Source organism: Rhinolophus sinicus, chromosome 2, assembly GCF_057876585.1.
Source record: "Rhinolophus sinicus isolate RSI-liver-muscle chromosome 2, RSI-T2T, whole genome shotgun sequence".
NCBI classification, from domain to species: Eukaryota; Metazoa; Chordata; class Mammalia; order Chiroptera; family Rhinolophidae; genus Rhinolophus; species Rhinolophus sinicus.
This window is the reverse complement of record NC_142502.1, coordinates 25,996,790-26,004,878: the sequence shown is the minus strand read 5'-3', so window position 1 is coordinate 26,004,878 and position 8,089 is coordinate 25,996,790. Positions and strand designations below refer to the sequence as shown.

At 36.7% G+C, this 8,089-nt stretch overlaps 1 pseudogene; it reads right to left on the bottom strand.

Moving 5' to 3' along the window:
* Window positions 1-7,463: 7,463 nt before the first annotated feature.
* On the bottom strand, window positions 7,464-7,793 carry LOC109447945 (ubiquitin-ribosomal protein eL40 fusion protein pseudogene; annotated as a pseudogene).
* Between the last annotated feature and the right edge of the window lie 296 nt (window positions 7,794-8,089).

Sequence of the window (8,089 nt, the reverse complement as noted above, 5' to 3'; positions counted from 1 at the left end):
AACAATACAATTTGAAATAGTACAATAATTTAAATTGACTGCTGCTCAGAGGACATCAAGAAAGGAAAGGACATGTCCTCATCTTGGCGGTGGTCTTGTTATCGAATGGACATCAAGAAGTCTGGAAATGTCTAACTGGCTTCCATCCAGCTTTTCACTGGCAAAGAGGAAACACATGGGAACCTGCCGAAACTCCACCTGTAACATGCTTGGTACACAAACATTTTCTTCTGCTTTTTTTGTTGGTGTTGTTTGTTTTTTGTTCTGAGAGTGACAACTCATTTACAAAATAGAGAAGTGACTGGAGAGCTCTGAAACTTACTGATAGTCTGTAAAGAACTTCCTTACTCTTTGTTCCGACAGGAGATGGGGAAGGAGTGGGTGATAAAAGGGAGTTCCCTGCTTTTGCAACTCTTTCTCCTTCTCCCTAAATTGCCACCCCACAAAACTTCTGTTCATTTTATAAAATTAAATTTATTGGGGTGACTATGGTTAGTATAATTACATAGATTTCACGTCTACAATTCTGGAATATATCATATATATATATATACATATATATATATCACATTGTGTGCTCACTACCCAGAGTCAGTTCTCCTTCCATCACTAGATATTTGACCCCCTTTCTACCCTGTTCTACCATCCCCTCTCCCCCTTACCCTCTGGTAAACTTTTGTTCACTTTTATCTATGTGATCCTATGTAGTACTATATTTAGGTGCAGCTTTTATTAGCATTATCTACAAATAGGAATGAGACTTCGCATGCATTTGTTCTGATATGGTACTAACTTTTTTATTATCTTTAAATAAAGTACTTCTTAGCCAATTTGCATGTTTTACATTTCTTTGTCCAGAACATAATCAGTGGAACAAAATCTTATGCCTCTGCTCTAGACTTCTTTTATTTTTCATATTTTCTACTCTACTGCCAGTTGGTACTTAGTTTCACACGTACATCGTGATAAAAACAACACAGCCATATAATTTGTGAAGATTTCATTTGGTCTTGCTGAAAATTACACAGTCAGAACCATTTCATTAGGATCTGAGATAAAATAATATAAACTTCAAGCCTCATTCAGGATATATGGTGAGAAATTGAATGAGCTTAAAAACCCATTGTATTTGCACACATTTGAGACATCCATTTGGGCAATAGACTATAAAATAGCTGGTGTAGCCGACTAAATAGAGTAAGTGCATTAGGTTTTTAGGTTGTTTGGAATCATCTTAGATGAATTCCACATGAGAAAAACAATCCATATCATTAAAAATCAACTAAAATCACTATGTGTTAGAGAATATGTATTCACAATCATTGTAAAGCTGTTTTAATAATGATTTTATATGGCCATATGATGCTAATGAGTTAAAAATGCCCAGACACTTTTTATTATAAAAATAATGCAAAAATGTTACAAACTACTCAAATATATAGGCAAGAAAGTGCACAGTGTATGTACCTTTACACACCATAGTGTAAATTTTGCTATCCATCCTCACAGGTTTTTGTCTAATGCAGATTTTTACACAGTTATAGTTGTATTTATCTATATTCAGTACCCATCAAGTGCATTTTTGCTTTTACTATATTTTTAAAACCTTATTTATAATGATAAACATAGCAATAGTCCAAGTACTTGTACTGTAACTTGCTTAGACATCGCTCATTTGTTGGATAGTCTTCCACTATTCTATTAAAATATCACCACTATAAATATATATTAACAAAAATGTATTCATACATATCCATTTTTTTACCCATTTTGGATTATATTATTAGGAAGCATAATTACTAATTTAAAGTGTGTGACATTTTTATGGTTCTTGACACATATAACCAAATTGCTTTTGAAAATGTTTATACACTTTTAGAGTGCAATTAGCAATATATGAAGTTGCCAGTTTCACTACACCACTACCAACATATAATCTAGTAAAGAAATAAATTTAATAGATTTAATAATACTTTTCTGTTTTTTGTTTGAGATTAATGGCCTTGGCAGAGTAGGTCCAGTGCTGTTGTGGAAATATAGTTGTGGTTAGAGAGAATGGAACAAGAGAGTCAGGCTTTTTTTGGTGAAGTTTAGGAGTAAACGTAAGGAAATCGTGACCAGGTACTTCAGCTGGTGTGGAGTGGAGTGTGGAAGGGCTTCTATTAAAAAACCCAGGTGTTTTCTCCTACATTTTGAATTTGGTTTTAAATTATGGCTCTTCTTCTATTATTATGATTTTGTTGGAAGTAAAGAAACAATCTCTACCGCCTGCCACTTTAACAAGAGATTTATTACTTTCATCCCCAAACACTGTTTTGTGTATAGTAGCTGAAGATAGGGTTTCATTTGAAGCTTAGTCTGAACCCACCTGTGCACTCGCAATCACAGTTCCACAGCCATGGGAAGTTCTGCCAATGATTTCTGAGCACTGTCTGGTGAGGAGGCAACTTTTGAATTGAAAGTCTGACTTCGGAGAATCCAGTACATTTTTTGAAGCATGTTTTTATTATAAATTTTGGTACTTAGAAGGCCCGAGACTTCAAATAGTCTCAGGTCATTCGGTTATGGGTCAATTAGCGCAAGTGATTGATTCACCTGCTTCCGCAATTGACAGCTGGCAGGACAAAGGGAACTGGCCGGAAACTTACTGTACGTCAGGTAGGAGGAAAAGTCTGCGACCAGCTGCCACCTTGAAAGGGGTGCATGTGTGTTCACGTACATGTACATATGCATGTGTGTGTCCACTGACAAGGGAACGTATTGTTTAGAAGTAATTTGTTATCTAAGTAATATAGGAGGTGAGGAAAATAATACAGCCCTACATTTAATCTTTAGCTAAAAGAGCTCTCATTTTCTGTCTCATTTGGAAACTAGGACTGTTTCCTTGGTTACTGAATCTACTAACTAGGGCAAAATGTAAGGTGAACACACCATCCTGCTCATTAATTAGAGCAAAAGCCAAGCAAGTGTGTGTGTGTGTGTGTGTGTGTGTGTGTGTGTGTGTGTGTGTGTGTAGGCCTGTGTTAAGCATTTGAAATAGTTATGGTGGACCATTAAAAGAAACATGGGCTTGAATGTTTTTGTTTTCAAAGATAGCAGGAATTTCAGTTTTTAAGCAGAGTTACAGCCCCTGGGGAAAGAGCTGGTAGGACCAGAGAGCCCGAAGAGCTAGGACAGAGAAAGAATGGCTAATGGAACAATACTCCTGGGAGATAGCTCATTTATTCACAAAGATATGGCTCATCAGGCAATAGAAATTGGAGGACATAGTCCAAGGCTTGATGGTGAATTTGCAAACTATGAGCAAGAGAAAATAACTGAAGTAACAGGAATGGTGAACTTGTCATGGGAGAGCATGTTAAAGATGGAAAAACTGAAAACCTAGATGTGGAGACTTGAAAGGAAGGAACAAGTAGAGAAAAGTCACAAATGTGAGGTTAGTTTTACATTTCTCGCTTTAGAAAATTAGAATTAAATTTATATCTTAGGAATTTCTGGATAAACTATATGCAGGCATTCCTCTGTCTTATTAAGAGTATTATAAGAATTATAGTCATTCCAATTTTGGTTTTATGTCCAAAAGAATTGGAAGCAGGATTTGAGTAGATATATGTACTCCCTTGTTCATAGCAGTATTATTTACAATTGGCAAAACATGGAAGCAATCCAGGCATCCATCACTTAATGGGTAAACAAAATTTGGTATATACATACAATGGAATAGTATCCTGCCTTAACAAGGAAGGACATTCTGAAACATGCTACAGCATGGATGAAACTTAAGGAAACAATGCTGAGTCACAAAAGGGCAAATACTGGATGATTCCACTCACATGAGGTACCTAGATTAGTCAGATTCACAGCGATAGAAAGCAGAGTGGTGGTTGGCAGAGGCTAGGATTGCAGGGGAGAATGGGGAATTAATGTTTAATGGGTAAAGCATTTCAGTTGCAAAGTATGAAAAGTTCTGGAAATGGATGGTGATGATGGCTACACAGTAATGTGAATGTGTAGCCATCATCACCATCCATTTGAATGCCACTGAACTATATACTTAAAAATGGTTAAAATGGTAAATTTTATGTTATGGGTATTTTACCACAATAAGCAAAGGGGTGTGTGTGTGTGTGTATCATAAAATTATAGTAATGTCTTGCCAATCACAGTTTTTGGAACTCTAGGGTAAACTTATAGTGATTTAAATTTTTATAAATTTTTAATATCTGATATCTTTTACATATGTAAGGTTAAGTCTTTTATACATGTTCCCAAATCTGGCTATCAAAATCACTTATTGAACTTTATAAATAAACAAAATACAAATTTCTGGGCCCTGCCCCAGACCCATTAAATCATAATTTCTAAAAATGGCAGCCCCAAATTAGGATTATAACAGGTACTTCAGTGATCCTTATGCAGCAAAATAATACTAAACCTCAGGTTGCTCTTTCAGACCTGGATGTAGCTCAGTGGGGGTACACAGAGAGAAAAGATGTTTTAAATTTGATCCTTTCAACAAATATATAGAGGATAGTCTGGAAAAATAATACTTAATCACCTTGATAGCTTATAAAAAGGGATAAGCATTTTGTAAAAGGTAATAGGAGAGCACCAATAATAACTGATGTAGAAATTATTGCCATCCTTGGTGAGTCAGGATTCACAGTCAGGCATTATCTGATCTAGAAAAATAAAGATATTTGACAGTACTAACACTTCAAAGTTTATATATACACAAACTATTTCTTCTTTCAATTGTCTTTCATGCCTGTAGAGAGCAGGGCCTTTAGGCTTACATATAGGAAGACTACAAATGCAAGACATTACATTTCAGCAAGTAGGTGATGGTTCTCAAGCTTTTTAACTGGCTTAGGAGTACATCTGCCTCAACAGATCACATGACAGCAGTGATTCTAGAACTATTGAAAGAGAAGCTCATGGAAGATTTCCTACCAGAACAAGGTTTTTAATGACAAGTATGATTTATTTTAGACAAGATGTCTTTCAGACTTTATTTTACTCTGCTTTTAAATATATATATTTAGCCATTTAAACTTTTTTTTGTCCAACTTTTTATATTTTATGAAAAAGTATTGCCAACCATTTTGACAGCCTCAGAACTTTTCAAGAGCATGGCTGGCAAGGGTTCACTGTAATTATTTCAAGCATGAAAATAAGTATTTATACACGCACTCTTTTTAACTTAAGGAAAATTAGACAAGTAACTGAAAACATTTTAATAACTGTAGCAAGATAAGGTATTAATAATTTAATGGAGCAATATGCCCATGCCACCTCTTCTCTGCCGTAGTAGAGTAGACATATAAAAAAAAAAGAAAAAAAGAAAAAAAAGAAAAAATAGTAGCTAACTGGTCCCATGGAGGATTGTCATGAGGACATCTGTGAAGGCGAAATCCTAGACGTTATAACCTTGTGAGCAGCCATCAGATTTCCTGTGATTGAGGTAACACCCACTGACGGGATCAGGAAGGAATAGCTTTGTGATCTCTGTGGGGTGCTTCACCTGCAGTTCCTGATGATGGGGAAGGAGAAATGTGCCTGGCAGAATACTGTGTTCAAAGGAGGAACAGAAAGATGGTAACCATAATGAAATGAGAACGTGGGTGCTCCCCATCTCCTCTGATCTTGTCAGCCCTGGGGTCTTTGTTCAGTCCCTTAAAGGGAGGGAGTGGGAAAAAGATACCAATGACTGATATTGATCAGCTGCTTCCCTCCTTAGGTGGGTGAGGGCTCAGATCCAGGAGTAATTTGATATAGAAGATAAATTGAATAATTCCAGCACCTCATGTTATGGAGCAATTTACATGGTGCATATAATGATGGATGTTGCTTATCGTCCATTCAAAATTGATTTTCAAAAGACCTTTTTATTTTGACTACTGGAAGATGAGTCTTTCCCTGAATCAAGTGTGAAAGAAAGGAAAAGATTGTGGAAATGACTGAGCATAAGTATAAGTGACACTACTGCGGAAAAGGTCAATGCAAATTTGGGGACTAGAAGGCTTTTCAGAATTATTGACTTTATACAAATTCTGTTTTTAAGGATGAATTAGCAGCTATCAGAATCTGTATATAATTTTTTATTTTGCATTTTTAAATTTGCTATAATATAATAGGCTTGCTGTGTGAAAATACCAGTGTCAGAGCAGATTTTTTTTTTAACTGATTAAAATGTGCCGGGCTGCTGTGATGATTTCCTCTGTGTTTCCTTTGGCTACAGATAATACCACAAAGCGAACTCAGTGACGCACACAGGCAGCTGATAACAGCTGACACATGTGGATCTTAAGCCAAGTGTGTATTATCAGAAAAGGAGCTAAAAACCCCATAAAACTCCCCACTGCCTGACTTTAAAAACATTCTTTTTAAAATCTCTTAACGACACGGTAGATTGTATTCTAAATTTTATATTCCAAAGCACTTCTACTGAAAAATGAAAGGAGAGTAAAAGCATGCCCCTTTAATTAATATGAGCTAAGTATGCAACATAAGTATTAAACTACTTTTCCATAGCAGAATATCTGGGAAATGCATAAATCATTCATTAGAATTTATAGTTAAGTATTAGTCTCAATTTGTATTTTTAAAATTTAATTTTAATTAAACATTGACAGAGTTTTTTAAAAAGTCAAATAATACGATGAGCTAAAAAGAAAAACAGTCCTGCTAAACCTCTTTTCACCGTAGATTCCTGTTCCCTAGAGACACCACTTAAAATCATTTCAGTTGTTACCTCTATTGTTTACTTTAATATTTTAAGATAACTGCTTATACTGTTATTTCTTAATTCTTTATTCCTAAAAATAGTCTAGTGACGTCCTTATATAGAAGATACGAATTTTGGTTTCTTCCATGCCCCACTTCTCTGTTCACACTTTCCTCATCCTTCCATTGTAGTTTTTGATTAAATCATTCTGGTACATTTTTCTTGGTTAAATATCATGCTTATTATGATTATTCAAATATAATCCACCACTGAACCATTGTGAATTATGGTCATATTTCTTTCTTGTACAATTTTAATTTCCCCTACTAATTGTCTTTTTTGAAGTTTAGTTTTCTACTCACCATTAATTTGTCCCCAAACTCCTCAACAGGCCCAGACGTAAGACTGTATAAAAAAACTTATTGACTTGGGGTACTCTCTTGGGACACAGGATTTAACACTCTGGCAAGGATCCCAGATCTTTCATCTCTCAGCATGTTCAAGTACACCAGGTATGGTGGCCACAGACATGCACTATTCTGATCTCCTTTGAGAGAGCCATCTTTAGGGGGCGTGGGGATTTGCTTCCAGTTACTTCTCCTATGAAAGCTTAGGCTATGTTTCCCTCGGGTTGCTCCCAGCCAATGATGTAACATGATGGGTATTGAGGCCCATGCGTGCCTTATTTGACCTTCTTCTTGGGGCATAGGTTGTTGGTGTGGCCACACTTCTTGCATCAGTTAACAGCATGGAGATGCAGGCGAGCATAACACTTGGGGCAGATCATCTCATCACAGTTGTACTTCTGGGCAAGCTGGTGGAGGGAAGGCTCAATGATACCACCCCGCAGAAGAAGCACCAAGTGCAGAGTGGACTCTTTCTGGACATTTTAGTCTGAGAGAGTGCAGCCATCCTCCATCTGTTTGCCGGCAAAAATCAGACGATGCTGGTCAGGTGGGATGCCCTCCTTGTGTTGGACTTTAGCTTTGACATTCTCAGTAGTGTCACTGGGCTCGACCTTGAGTTTGATGGTCTTGCCCGTCAGGGTCTTCACAAAGATCTGCATCTCTACGTCTGCTGGGGAGGATGCTCCACCACCTTGTTGAAAAGAGCCGAATAGCCTTTTTTTTTTTTTTTTTTTTTTTTGGGAATTTCCATCCCCAGTGGCCTGGATGAAACTTTCTCACAACTATGCTGTGGTCTGGGGATTTCTGACTCAATTTTTACTTTCCTTTCTCCTTTCACAGGTGTTAGATCAGCATCCCAGTCTGAAGGCTCTCCCTGCCTAATCCTGCTCCATTCTGCTTTATCTTGCACAGACATTTTCCCCAATAAATATCTTGCATGTCAACTCTCATCTTG